Source organism: Vipera ursinii (assembly GCF_947247035.1).
Source record: "Vipera ursinii genome assembly, chromosome: 4".
NCBI classification, from domain to species: domain Eukaryota; kingdom Metazoa; phylum Chordata; class Lepidosauria; order Squamata; family Viperidae; genus Vipera; species Vipera ursinii.
The window spans coordinates 65,568,270-65,582,026 of record NC_139514.1 but is presented as its reverse complement, the minus strand read 5'-3'; the positions used below and the strand labels follow the sequence as shown (position 1 = coordinate 65,582,026).

Below are 13,757 nucleotides of genomic sequence, written 5' to 3'. Positions count from 1 at the left end.
AGGTGGGAAACTTGCTCTTGACTCTGCGGTGGTCTCTTTTCACATGGGGCTTCTTTTATGTAAAACAACCTTCAAACACTTGATCTTCCAGGAAGCGCATATGTTGCCCTAACAGCTTGAAACCAATTTTTGATGTATACTGTTTTCAAAATTTTGTGTGACATAAGGAAAATATGCAGCTATGAAGGTCTATTAAAAGATTAATAGAAGCTCATCCAAAGGTAATAAAATACTTTAAAAACACTTGACTAGTCAGAGGCAAAAGGGAAGAAAACATCCCTTCTCCTTGTTTGATTGGATTGTCGGAAGTGGCTTGCAAATACTTTTCCTGAGGGCACTCATACTACAGGCCGTATCTGAATCACTAGCAGGTTGTGATGAAATAAAAACAGGTAGGATTTGGTTTTCTACAGTTCTTTTTTTTAAAAAAACCTTCAGAGTTCTTAGATGAAAAACAGTAAACTTCATGCTTTTTAGATGATACAGATGTGAAAAATGTATTGAATAACCCAGGATTCACTTAAATTATTCACTATTTAAAAGAATTTACTCAGAGAAGCAGCAGTAGCAACTGGTTTATTTTGAAGGCCAGAAAAACAGTAGCAGCAGCAACAAAACTTTGGGATAAAGGCTGAATCAAACTCAATAACATTGTTAGGAGGTTGTGATTTGTGACAAATAGCTATATTTATATTTCATAGATCTGCAGATAAAACAATGAGAAAGATTTTAGTGGCAAAGATGGTATAAATATAGGTTTACACATTGCACACACTAATTATAAGTGTTGTTTAATTTGTGGTTTGTATGTTAAACATACACATGTCCTATCAATTGTTGTTACTTCTATAAATCATGAAATAAAACATAGGTTAGTGCAATTAGTAAATAGTCAAATGCCAAGTGAAAAATGTCAACAGTAAGGATAGCCTAGCAGAATGCTCTTTAAGAGATCATTGAAAATAAAATCCATCAAGTAAGCTCCACTGCCCCACTGTAACTTTATTGGAGAATGGGGCTGAGAGCCTTAATACTTTGGGATAGTAATATGCTAGGTACCTAAAAACATTAAAATAAGGTAATTACTACAAAACAATCTTTTGTTTTTGTTTTGCTACAATCCCCATTGCAAATATAACATAGCCCAGTTATGTTTACTTTTAGAAATACATAGAAAAATATAGCAATCATCTTCAACTTGGTGTTCTAATTTTGAAACCTTCATAGCCTGATTTTGAGATGACTTTTCAGTGTAGCTATGACACCAGAGATAAAGTGGAAGTGCTTCAGCTGAAGCTGGTGTGTTTGCTTAGCAAAGGCAGCTCCAAGCTTTTAACTTGAGGGCCACTTATAGACTTCTTTGGACAGCTTCTTAATGGGCAGCAGAGGGCAGCAGTAGCACACTAATTAGCTTTCAACAAATTAGGTAAAATGTTAAACTGAGCATTGTGAGAGTCCCTAGGCAGCCATTTGATCAGAACCATACTTTGTCAGTAATATTGTGGAAAATATAAATGGCGGTTTTCTCAGTGAACTACAGAAGGCTGGCGATGGACAAAGCCAAAATTAAATTTCGGCTCTGTTGTGACCCTTTGGCTCTAGCATCTGGCTAATGGTGCTACATGCGGATAGTTCTGACATCCAGTAGGTACTTATACTAGAAACACTGACATTAACTAGCTCTTAAATTGGAACAATTACCACCTAATTGGAAACTCTGCAATGTGTGCTTTCAAACTTTTTTTTTCTTTTCTTTGTTGCAGTAAGAATGTTTGAAGAATTTATTTATTAGATTTGTGTTCGGTCTTCGGTTCAGAGGCTTAAGGCACCATACATAGTGTTCTCTTTTTCCAGGTCCTTGCACCATAAGAACCCTGTGAGATATAAGTTGGACTAACAGTAACTGATCCTCAATCACCCAGTGAACATCTATTGCTCAAGATGAACATGGATTTTCCTAGTGCCAGTTTAACACCTTAACTACACTGACTCTTTGATTTTATTTACTGATCTGATTTGTTCTTCCTGATGTGTTGTACAGGTAGTCCTTGAATTATGAATATAATGAAGCCTGCCCATTCCATTCATAACTCGAGAATTTGTGGGAGTAAATCTTGTACCTTGAACAAGATCACTCCCTGCTTTCGCAGACACATTTGCTAATCGAATGTGTGGGCAAATGCATGGTTCGTTAAGTGCACATGATGTATCTCAGGGTGGGGAAGGCCATGGGGGGTAATGATGTAACAGGACTCCAAGGCCTCCCCAACCCACTAAGATACCTCATACTTTCCTTTCCCTTCCTATCATGTGGGACTCACCTTGCAAAAATCTGTCTCCTCTCTGCTGCAGTTTCTTTCCCATTGAGGGAGAGGAGAGTCGACTTTGAAATGCTTTTCATGCTGATAATAGTAGCTCCTTGATACTGTAATATCATGCAAATTCAAACTCCCATTCTCTGCAAAAGAGATCAGCTTCCATTCTTGGGGGGGGGAGTGTTTGCTTTGTTTGCATGCCTATGGGGCAAAGTGTGGAATCGGAGTTGGCCGGGCACAGGAACCAATGCTGTCCATAGCCCGGGTGCGCTGCTCACTCATATGCATCGGCCTTCATTTGAGGGCAGGAAGGAAGCCTTCAACTCAGCGCTGGGAAGGTGGAATCATAGCCACTCAAGTGGCTGCTGGCACCAGCAACTTGGGTGTCCTGGTTCTGTCTGAGTTGGAAGAAAGCGGAGGCGCAGCAGTAGGACTACTGTCAAGCAATAAGCAGCGTTGACAACTACTCTCAAACAATAAGGCCCAGGTGTGCTGCTCGCACAGCAGCGGGATTGCTTTCAATAAGGCCAGTGCATGTGTGTGAGCGGCACATCTGGCTCTTAATGTTTGAGACCAATCCTGATGCCTCACCTCCGCTTTCTTCCAACTCAGACGGAACTGGGGCACCCAAGCCACTGGTGGCAGCAGCCACCTGAGCGACTGTGATTCCACCTCCCCAGCATTCAGTTGAAGGCTTCCCTCCTGTCCTCAAACTAAGGCTGATACATGCAAGAGAGCAGCACACCCAGGCCATGGACGGCATTGGTTCCTGTGCCCGGCTGACTCCGATTCTGCCCCATAGGCTTGCAAATAAGGCAAACACTTTTCCCCTCCGGGGGCTATACTCTCTTTTGCAGAGAATGGGTGTTTGAACTCGCATGATATCATGGCACCCAGGAGCTTCCATCGTCAGTGCAAAAAGCATTTCCAAGCTGACTCTCCTCTCCCTCAAAGAAAAAGAAATCACAGTAGAGAGGCGACAGATTTTTGAAAGGTGAGTCCCGTGTAGCAGGAAGGGAGGGGGAAGCAGTTGGGGGGAGTTGGGGGGGGATAGGGTGAATGTTGCAGAACCTCTGCAGTCATTTGAAAGGGTGAACAACTGCCATGGTGCTGCAATAGTAGTAATTTTGGGACTTGCTTGTAAACACTAGGGGGCGCTGATCACGTAATTTCAAACAAGCGTTAAGTGAATGCCCGTAACTTGGGGATTACCTGTACACACTGGAAATTATCAATCCACTTTTACATGTTCTGAATTTAATTCTTCAAAAATTTCCTTTTCCTTTATTTGGGATCCAGGGTATGTTATTTTTACACTTTCCTCTTTGCTTTCCTCAATATTAGGTGACATCTGTCCTCCACTGCATTTATCATTGCCATCCCCTTCTTTGCTTATTTTTTTAATCTATAATCCTCTGATTGTCTTCAGAATTTCTTCTCCAATATGTTATACAGTCAATTCCAATATCCATCAGTACAAAAATGTGTTTTGGCAACAAAATAACTAATACAAATTCATGCAAATTCATGCAAATGAAATATTATACAAATCAATAGTTGAATTGGCTTAGCAGTGGGAACTAATGGAGGCCTACCTGAAAGGCACGGTGGCCCAGTGACCCAAACTGGCACAATGAAGCAGAGACCAGCATAGCAAACCGGACTACGTGATGCACTGGCAGCTCGAACGATGGAGAGAAGGCAGCCGATGATAGCGCAAAGCAGAGGAACTGTGAGGTGGCTGTGGAAGTGAAAAAGAGTGGCCAGCAGCAATGTGAAGCAGCAGACCCGTGAAGTGGCTGGGGGCAGTGCAGAGGCAGGTGGTAGAGAGGCAGCCTGCAGGCGGTGGTGTTCTTTTCTGTGGACTGGGAGGCCTGCAGGTGGAGGCAAGGCAGGAGCGGCAAAGACAGATGGTGGTGGCAAGACAGTGGCAGACCAGAGGCCTACAGGCAGCAGCAAGGCAGCACGACAGAGACTATCAAACACCAAACTCATGGAACAGGCAACTGAGGCTATTGTGGTATGCAATACATGTTCCATGTACGCACTGATGTCCAAAGAACACCCAAACTATACATGCATCAGATGCAAATTATGTGAACTACTACAGGAAAAGGTTACTAACCTAGACGCAACTCTAGCCAAACCCCAACATACTAAAGAAAGCTCCACCCAAACTGAACCAAAAAACAAAGAAATAACTCCCAGAGGATTTGACCCTACTGATAAACTCTTGGAGGAAGACAAACAGGGGTATTTCACACACAGAAGAAAACACAACACCCAAAGAAAGAAACAGCATATAACAAACAAACCACCTCTGCCAAATCCTACCCAACTAGAAGCAGCCCCACTAAAACTGACCAATCAATTTCTCCCCTTAGACGGAAACACGCAGACCCACAAACCCGCCCTCAAAGAAGACATGCAGACACCTAGCAAAAAGACTTCAAATATCCCTTAAAAAGCCACATCGACAAACACACCTGAGATAAACAGAAAAGCACCCCAGACTGCAGCGCCCCCCAAAAAAGAAAGGAGAGTGTTAATAATAGGAAACTCTACCCTCAAAGGAACAGAACCATCCATCTGCAGACCAGACATACAATCCAGGGAGGTATGCTGTCTCCCTGGAGCAAAAATCAAAGATGTGGCCGAGAACTTAACCAAAATAATTAGGCCCACACATTACTACCCCCTCCTCCTCCTCCACATTGGGACAAATGAGACAACAAGCAACCTGCATACAATAGTGAGGGATTACAAACAACTAGGCAATAAAGTCAAGAAGCTAGGAGCACAAATAATGTTCTCATCAGTACTTTCCACCATTGAGGGGAAAAAGAATCTTAGAAATAAACTATTGGCTAAAGGGTTGGTGTCTCCAAGAAAACTTTGGTTTCCTGGATCATGGATTGCATTTCCTACATGAAGGACTCTTGGCAAGGGATGACCATGGTGAATTGCTACTACTTTGGTTTTACAATTAAAGAAAAAAGCATTTTATTAAAGAAGAACAATGTGTAACAACAAATTTGGATGCTTTTTGTTTAACAATGTTAACCACCCATTTGTGGTTGAACATCTGCCAGTTTTAGAGAATACTCTAGTGCTTTCACTTGTTTTTCCTTGGCTTAAAGTGACATGCAGATGACCATGCTGGAATACTAGTTTCTCCAGATAAATCAGCACATTCTCCATGGTTTGCCATTAAATTTTATGCGTAGTAACAGCAAAGCATGGCTGCATTGGGAACTGTATCTGCTGAAGAGAGATACCTTCACCTTCTGGTAAATTGAGGGTAATTCTTGGAATCATGGGAATGTCATTTTTTAACACACCAATGTTTCTTTGCTACAATGACATTCTTGTGGAATTCTTCCACAATCATCTACATTCATTCTAAGGCCTTGGAAGATCCAAGATTAAAAAAGATTAAAATGATGGGTGATCCTATTGAATGAAGGAATTTGTTGGAAAATGGATGGCATTAACTACTTGACAGTGACAGCACTGAAGGAACAACATATTTCATCATTACAGGGAAGTATCTAATGCATGTGGAATTGATTTTATTATTTCATTGAGAGGAACCAAGATAAAGTTAGCTGAAAATAGTTCTGCAGAATTGTCAAATATTGGATAGATGAAATCTATACAAGTAGTCCTCGACTTATGACCATAATTGAGCCCAAAATTTTTGTTGCTAAGTGAGATATTTATTAAGTGAGTTATGCCCCATTTTATAACTTTTCTTGTCACAGTTTTTAAGTGAATCATTGCAATTGATAATTTAGTAATATGGTTTTTAAGTGAATGTGTCTTCCCCATTGATTTTGCTTGTCAAAAGGTTGCAAAAGATGATTACATGACCTTAGGACACAGCAAGAGTCATAAGTATGGACCAGTTGCCAAGCATTTGAATTTTGATCACATGATCATAGGGATGCTACAAAGGTTGTAAGTGTGAAAAATGGTCATAAGTCACTTTTTTCAGTGACATTGTAACTCTTAATAGTCACTGAATGAATTGTTGCAAGTCGAGGACTACCTGTACATTCTCCTTGCTGGCAGAACTATATCCTCAAGTAATTCTATTTCATCATTTTGGTTTTTCTGAATTTTGTCTTCTCCAACGTCCAGTTAGGACACAGAATATCTTCTGTCTCTCTCATTCAATCACATTTCTGATCAGTTGAAACTTAACAAATTTCTCCATAGGTATGATTTTTTTTTTTGATGCGCAGATTCTCCACATCAGCAACTTTTCTTCTTTTCCCAACTGGCAGAAAATGATGGAAATTGCCACAGCAAATTGCCCCAAAGGCCTAATTTTTACTGTATACATGTATATTGTGAAGCGTCCAGTCTGTGGTTTCAAAGCTCTCCCTCCTAATCATGAGGTCTCATTCCAGACAATAGGCATCGAAGTCAAAGCAAATTTGCATTCTTGGAGGTTTCTTCCCCTCACCCACCAATGATACAAAGAGTATTTTCATTCACTTTGAGAGGTATCTCACCAAGCATCAATATTATTGCAAAACTGGATAATGCCACAGAAACAGCTACAACTACACCTCCCCTATCTTTATTGAGGACCAGGTCAGTGTTAAATGTCTTTTACATTCTTCCTGGTAAATCAATGAAAATAATCAAAGAAAGATTATTTTACAAGCAATTACACACATAGTCGAGACAACAAAGAAATCTGTCATTGCCTTGGAGGTTCTTCTTCTTTTGGTATCTTCTATAGTTTATTGCCTATGATCATCAGCTTGCAACAATAGTCTCTCTCTGCAGACATCTTAGAATGATAGAAGGATATGACCATTATGTAATTCAAAAAATACTGGCCCCTTTATGTGATGAAGAAGCATCTCAAGTAGTAGAGGTCACTACTTCATGGAGTAACAATGCACACTTGACTTAGAACATTGGCCTCAAAAATTCCAAAGAACCCTCCACTCTTTTCCAATATTTCTTCTTTCCCATTTCTTATTAGACCAAGTACAGAATCTTGGAATATCCACATAGTACAGTGTTTTTGCAAATGGTTTGTGTTTGAAGAGATCCACAAATTCTGTTAGAGTGATTCAGCATTATCTTGAAAGAACACTTGATGCTGTTGTGGAAGGTGCACTTGAAGGCAAACAACAGCTGGTTCCCTCTTGTGAATTTGAAATTCAGCAGCTGAAGCAACAGCTTCAGAGGACTCAATATATCAGCTTGTCAAGTACTGTGTGATTTGGTCTTCACTGTTCAGTGCAAAAATTGCCTGATACTCGATGACGTATTTGGTAGATTTGACAGATGAGCATATATCTACACTGAGCTGACAACTGAAAACCTTCAAATAGTTGTGCATTATAGGCACCACCCACTGAGGAGTTATTTTGGCTTGCCCAAATGTATCATAATCTTGTGGCTTGAATGCTTCATTAAGCCACAGCAGAGTGCAAATGAGGCAGACTCTGCTTTTGGTATTCCATACTTAGCACATGATTCCTTCCTTCCTTCCTTCCTTCCTTCCTTCCTTCCTTCCTTCCTTCCTTCCAGCAGCCACAACTTCTCAAATTTCATTCTCTCAGAATAATGGGTCCTGGCATTCTGTAAACTGGCCCATTTCAGCTACCTTTATTGACAGTTTTACTCTATGATGCACAATTTCATTCAGGACAGATTTTAGTAGTACAAGTAGTAGTATAGTTACTAGTATAAAAGTAGTATAAAAAGAAACTTTCTTTTTAAAAATCAGAAACTATTTATTAAAGAATGAATAGCATACATCTACAGCTCAGGTTTGATTTATTACATGTTCCCTAACAATTATAAATATTTTTATAAAATGTTCTATAATTTATAAGTGAATGATAGCGAACAAGGACTTTCAGGCTATATGAAAGGATGGCCTACCCAGCCACTGAAGACATGATATAATTGTTCTGTCTTGAATGGGAGAATGAAAAAAATGGATTTTCACAGAGTTATTAGGCTGCTCCTTCCTTTGTTGGCCTACTGAACTCAGTATTTGGGAATCGACACCACAAATTCATGTTTCAATGCAATGAAACTTTAGTTTCAAGCCAGCAGATTGATTAAATTTAAATAAGTCACAGATTTTTTAAAGTACTACACTGACTATTTGGAAACCACTTGGTGCAATATGTAGCTGCTTGTCTGAAACGGGACTAGACCCATTATAGTTGTATCATCTTACTGTTGCATGTACGCAAGGTGGAATCCACCAGCCTGATATGATCCAGAAAAGAGGGCATGTCAGAAGGAATTTTTTTATTCTGCCTTCTTTCAGAAGAGCTTGCCCTCAGGACAAGGATGCCCCAGTCTATTTTGAAAAGATTTAATTTTTCTGCAGAGCCTTTGAGGATCAAGCCGATGCTGCATTGAATGTTACTTTCGTGGTACTGAGTTTAGTTACCATGTTTTAAATCAATGTTATACTTTATTGTGCTTTATGGGATAATGGGAGAATCATGTGGTTGAAACTGCATGTAAGTCCTAGTAATCAAGTAAAAAAATTGCTTTCCTGATGCTTCTGAGGTTGCTACAGACAATACATAATGCTGCAATTTCATTTCCATATACAGAAGGAATATGGATAACCAATAGGTTGGACTATATGGCATGAATAGTTAGCCAACTAATGTTCACTTCTGTCTATTGGAGTTCTTTTGGATGACACATTTATTATTGCTTAGGGTTTCATTCAATTTCTACTTTCTTCATTGTGATGAACCATAAGCTCTATTTTTTTCTTCTGGATCCTGTGGTAATGAAATGTTTTCTTTCTGCCCTATATTCCTGAAGTTGAAGGTTTTGAAGGTTAAGCTTTGTTTGGGAATATCTTGAGCCATTGGCTTTCTATATTGATTTGAAAAAAAAAAGTTTGGGGAAAATGCTACTCTTTAAATATTGTCTCACTTGCAGATTAAAATAAATTCATACAAGTGCAAGGTTTTACATTGCATTCCTCATACAATACGCCTCTCAAGCCAACGCTCTTTGGAAATATTGGAAACAATGTAGTGTCCCTATTCTGATGATAAATTTTGATGATGTGACTTGTGATCCAATGCTATCCATATCTTGCCTGCATTAATGGGTTTGAATGGGATGGGACACAGATAAGAAGCATATGATTGTGGTTTACAGTTTACATCTCTTGAGGTAGTAGCTTTTACCCTATAAAAAGCTATTTTAATCTATATGCATCTAATTTACAAAAGCATGGATTCACTAACCAGATGTGATTTTTTTCATCTACTTTGGCTTGATCTGAAACCATTTGTCATGACATGCTTAATACTCTTTTATCTTTTGGTGTTAGATTATTTGCTGCAGTCAGCTTCTCCCTTGTTACCTGGCTGCTGCCAGTGCTCAGTCAGTTGTAAGGAGTTGTCAGTTCCATTAATAATCCTAGCATAGTGCAGACAGATTGTGGAAAACTGGAGAAGGGGAAGGAAATTATATTTAACCCCGAGTTTCCAGCTGCCATTCTATTTCCAGAGAAAAGCATAGCCCAAAATATTAACCAAACTGTGTGAGATCAAAATACTTGTGGCTATGTTCATTATCTACCTAAAAAACAGAAGTATGCATGTAACGAATGCATGCATTCTGAAAAAAATCTTGCCATGAAACAGTGCTTTTTTTGTAAACGAAAAAGGTGCCGGAACTCATACATGTCATACAATCTGCCTTGCCTACCCTACAAGGTTCCATCCAAAAAAGGTGCCGGAACTCCGTTCTGAGCGTTCTATGAGAAAAAAAAGCCCTGGTAATAATTCTTATAGAAGGACCTACACCTGGTCTACATTAGGCAGTGACTGGAACTTGGATTTCTGTTAGGTATCTGATAACAATATCATTCTAGTAAGCACTAGAGAATGAAAAAAATCAGCAGAGTGGACCAGAGATAAAAAAGTTTTTTTAACGACTAAACACAGGTTAAATAAATTCCTTATGCTCTTTATTAAACCTAGATGCAATTCCTATTTGCCCACATTATTAGTGTAAAATGCAGGATTGGAAGGCTGTCTTGATACTTAATGTAGTCAAATGAAATAGATTTTAGACATCATTCACATTTCTGCCATTCATTTTCTGATGCATTCTACATAAAGCATTCCACATTGCAATGAACAAGGACATACATTCAGTTTCATAGCTACTAAGATTGTTGGCTGTGCAGGTACAACAATAGCTAGAGAAATGATTGAAGCCTGGCCCTTATCAGCCAGCAAGAGTACTGATGTACAACCAGCTTATCAGGTACTTAGTAGCCAAGGGCTTGGCAGCACAAGAAAACAGTAGCCAGTTGCCAACCATCAACACACCAATCAACCAATAGGAAGGCACCACATAAACAAGACTCATAGAATAGCCCAAAGCACACATTCCAGTGAGAAAGAATGAGAGGATGGGGGTCCAGCATGAGTCCGAAAGCTTGGAAGAGGACACCTCTGGTGCTGATGACTGACCCAAATTGGATCTTTTTTTGTAATAAAACATACACTCCTTTTATATAAAATATAAGAAACACTGATAAATTTAATTTGAAACCAAACTAGATGTGGGATTGCCAATCAGGAGGTCCAGTTAGAATTCTGACACAGAATGGTTAAAAATAATTTGCATATGAAAAAGACCCACAACCATAGAAACATAATATTTGTCTTATCTACTATGTTCTTCAGTCAGCCTATAATGATTGCTCACTTCATGGATTAAGAGAGGACTCAGTTCTCAGACCCATCCAGGAAGTATGGAAATTAATAAATATGGAAGTATAATATACATTATTCAGCAATGTTTCTTTTTGATGACCTATTGATCATGTTTTAACATCACCACTCCCAGATTCAGATGATGTTATGCAGCCTAGTTCTGATTTGAAATATCTTTAGCGTTGGCATTTGATCAATATTTACAGCAATTACGGTAGTTCACTTGGAAATCATTCACCAGGTTGGGACAGTTTATCCACATTCATTATTTTCCAAACTTTGTAATTAGTCATGCTGCAAAATGAATAGGTGTTTTCTTTAAAGGTCACAATTTATCAGCTCCTAAAGTTATTATTCTCCTTCTGTTTGCTTAATCCTCTATACTGAAAAGCATGAATGCAACAGAAAATTGCTTAGTTGCTTTAAATGACTACTTTAGAAGACGTGCAAGACCTCTATGACTTACCTAGGTCATTTTAAAAACTAGATCAGCAGAAATGCAACATTTCCCCCCCACTTGCCCTTTTGTGTTGAATATAAGAAGAGAAAACAATCAGGTATCTTAACCTAACAGTAATTACACAGTGTCAATCAGTCATATAGCAAACAACAATAAGATATGTTTTTTCTTGAAAATAATAAAAACCTGGGAGGCTCTGATGCTCCTTTTGGAAAATTAAGAACAAATATTCTCTTTTGTTATTTACTTCATTTCCCAATTTATTCTGTATGGCATTTGTCTTCTATTGTTTTTCTGTCACTGAGATCATTTGCATGACAATGGGATCTGTCTTGCTTAAGGTTTCGTCTCTTTCTGCTGCTCCTGCTGTTAATCTCCCACCTGTTTTCTGCAGGATGTCACGTATTAATTATCCCAATTAATTGTAAAGATATTTTCACAAGTGACAAATAAATACCTGGGGTTAGCAAGATTAGCCTAACAGAATTTATTGCCAAAGGGAGTAGCTAAAGGCCAGCTGTTGAAGTTAAAGTGTATTGCTATAGTACCCAAGTGGTCAGATTATTCTGTGTGGAAGACAAGATAGCAGAATTTCTCTGTTTCCAGGTGGTAAGATATTCATATTAAAATTCATTTAAATCATTTACAATGTGTGTGTACGACGTTCAAGATTTTTGCCATGTCTGCTTTAGTCTGCATAATAAAAAGAATGGCCATGTGGACTAGAAAACTAAGGAATTTTCAGAAACTGAATGGCAACATTTCTTTTATAACTTGATCTTTTTGAGCACTGCCTCTTAGCCAAAAATGAGAACTAGAAAAGCCTCCCCCCCAAAAGTAAAAGAACAATGAATGCTTATCCTTATCTCCCCATAGTGATCAATACAGGTAGTCTTCAATGTACGACCACAATTGTGCCTCAAAGTTCTGTTGCTAAGTGAAACATTTAAGTGAGTTTTGCCCCATTTTACAACCTTTATTTCCACAGTTGTTAAGTGAATCACTGTAGTTGTTAAATTAGTAACATAGTTGTTAAGTGAATCTGGCTTCCCCATTGACTTTGCTTGTAAGAAGGTCCCAAAAGGTGATCACATGATCTCAGGACACTGCAACTGTCTTAAATGTGAATCAATTGCCTTGGTGGAGCAGTGGGCTAATGCCTCCTTAAGTAACACCAGCTGCCTACAATTAGTGCAGGTTCGCATCCCACCAGGCTCAAGGTTGACTCAGCCTTCCATCCTTCCGAGGTAGGTAAAATGAGGACCCAGATTGTTGGGGGCAATTAAGCTGACTTTGTAATAATGCCGCTTGGGGGGGGGTGAAAGCCCTAATAAGCAGGCATATACATAGAATGAAGGCTACTGCTAAGCTTGTAAGCCGCCCTGAGTCTTTGGAGAAGGGCGGGATATAAATGGAATTAAATAAATAAATAAATAAGTGTCCGAATTTTGATCACATGACCATGGAGATGCTGCAATGTTCATAACTGTGAAAAACGGTCATAAGTCACTTTTTTCAGTGCTGTCATAACTTTGAACAGTCACTTAATAAACTGTTGTAAGTTGAGGACTTATTGTATGTTTCTTTAGAGAGACCAAGCACTATTAACCTTAATGGACTAGTTCCTACAGAATCTCATCTTCTGTCTAATTTACATTTACATTTAGCCAGGCTATAATCTGGGTTACAAAAATCTGGATAACCACAGGATGGCAACAGCCCCCCACCTACTCAGAAAATTCTTTTTGCTTATCAGTTCAGATATGATGCTTCTTGTTGCCTTCCAGTATTATAGTAAGATTCAATATATGCTCCTGTGAAGTTGAGTCTGGCCACAGGTAACTTCTGTATCAGGGCAAAGGGACAAAGTCTCACCTGGGTTCTGCATCAAAATCCAAAATCTCTGATAACTTGGACAATTGTTTATTTTTTCTGACACAATCAAAAGACTGGTTAAAGATGTATCTTAAAAGCTTCTTATTAAAGTACTGTGTGAATACAGAAAATATTACCTTTGTTTCCTGACACAGAGAGGCAATTATATTTTCCCAAAGGCATGCTTGCCCCCTGTACAATATGAACAAAGTATTCTTTAACCTAGAAGATGTATAGACAAATAATTCTACTTACTGAACTCTAATCTAGTTAATAGATTCACTCCAACACATTATATTTGAAGGGTTTTCAGATGGCTCTGCTTGTTTTATATGTTGTTATCGTACATGAATGAGAGTTCCT

The 13,757-nt window shown here is 38.8% G+C and overlaps 1 protein-coding gene across 1 annotated transcript in view; it reads left to right on the top strand.

Moving 5' to 3' along the window:
- PHEX (phosphate regulating endopeptidase X-linked) overlaps window positions 1–13,757 on the top strand; it is a 95,908-nt gene that overhangs the window by 44,287 nt on the left and 37,864 nt on the right. The gene's annotated exons all lie outside the window — the stretch shown is intronic.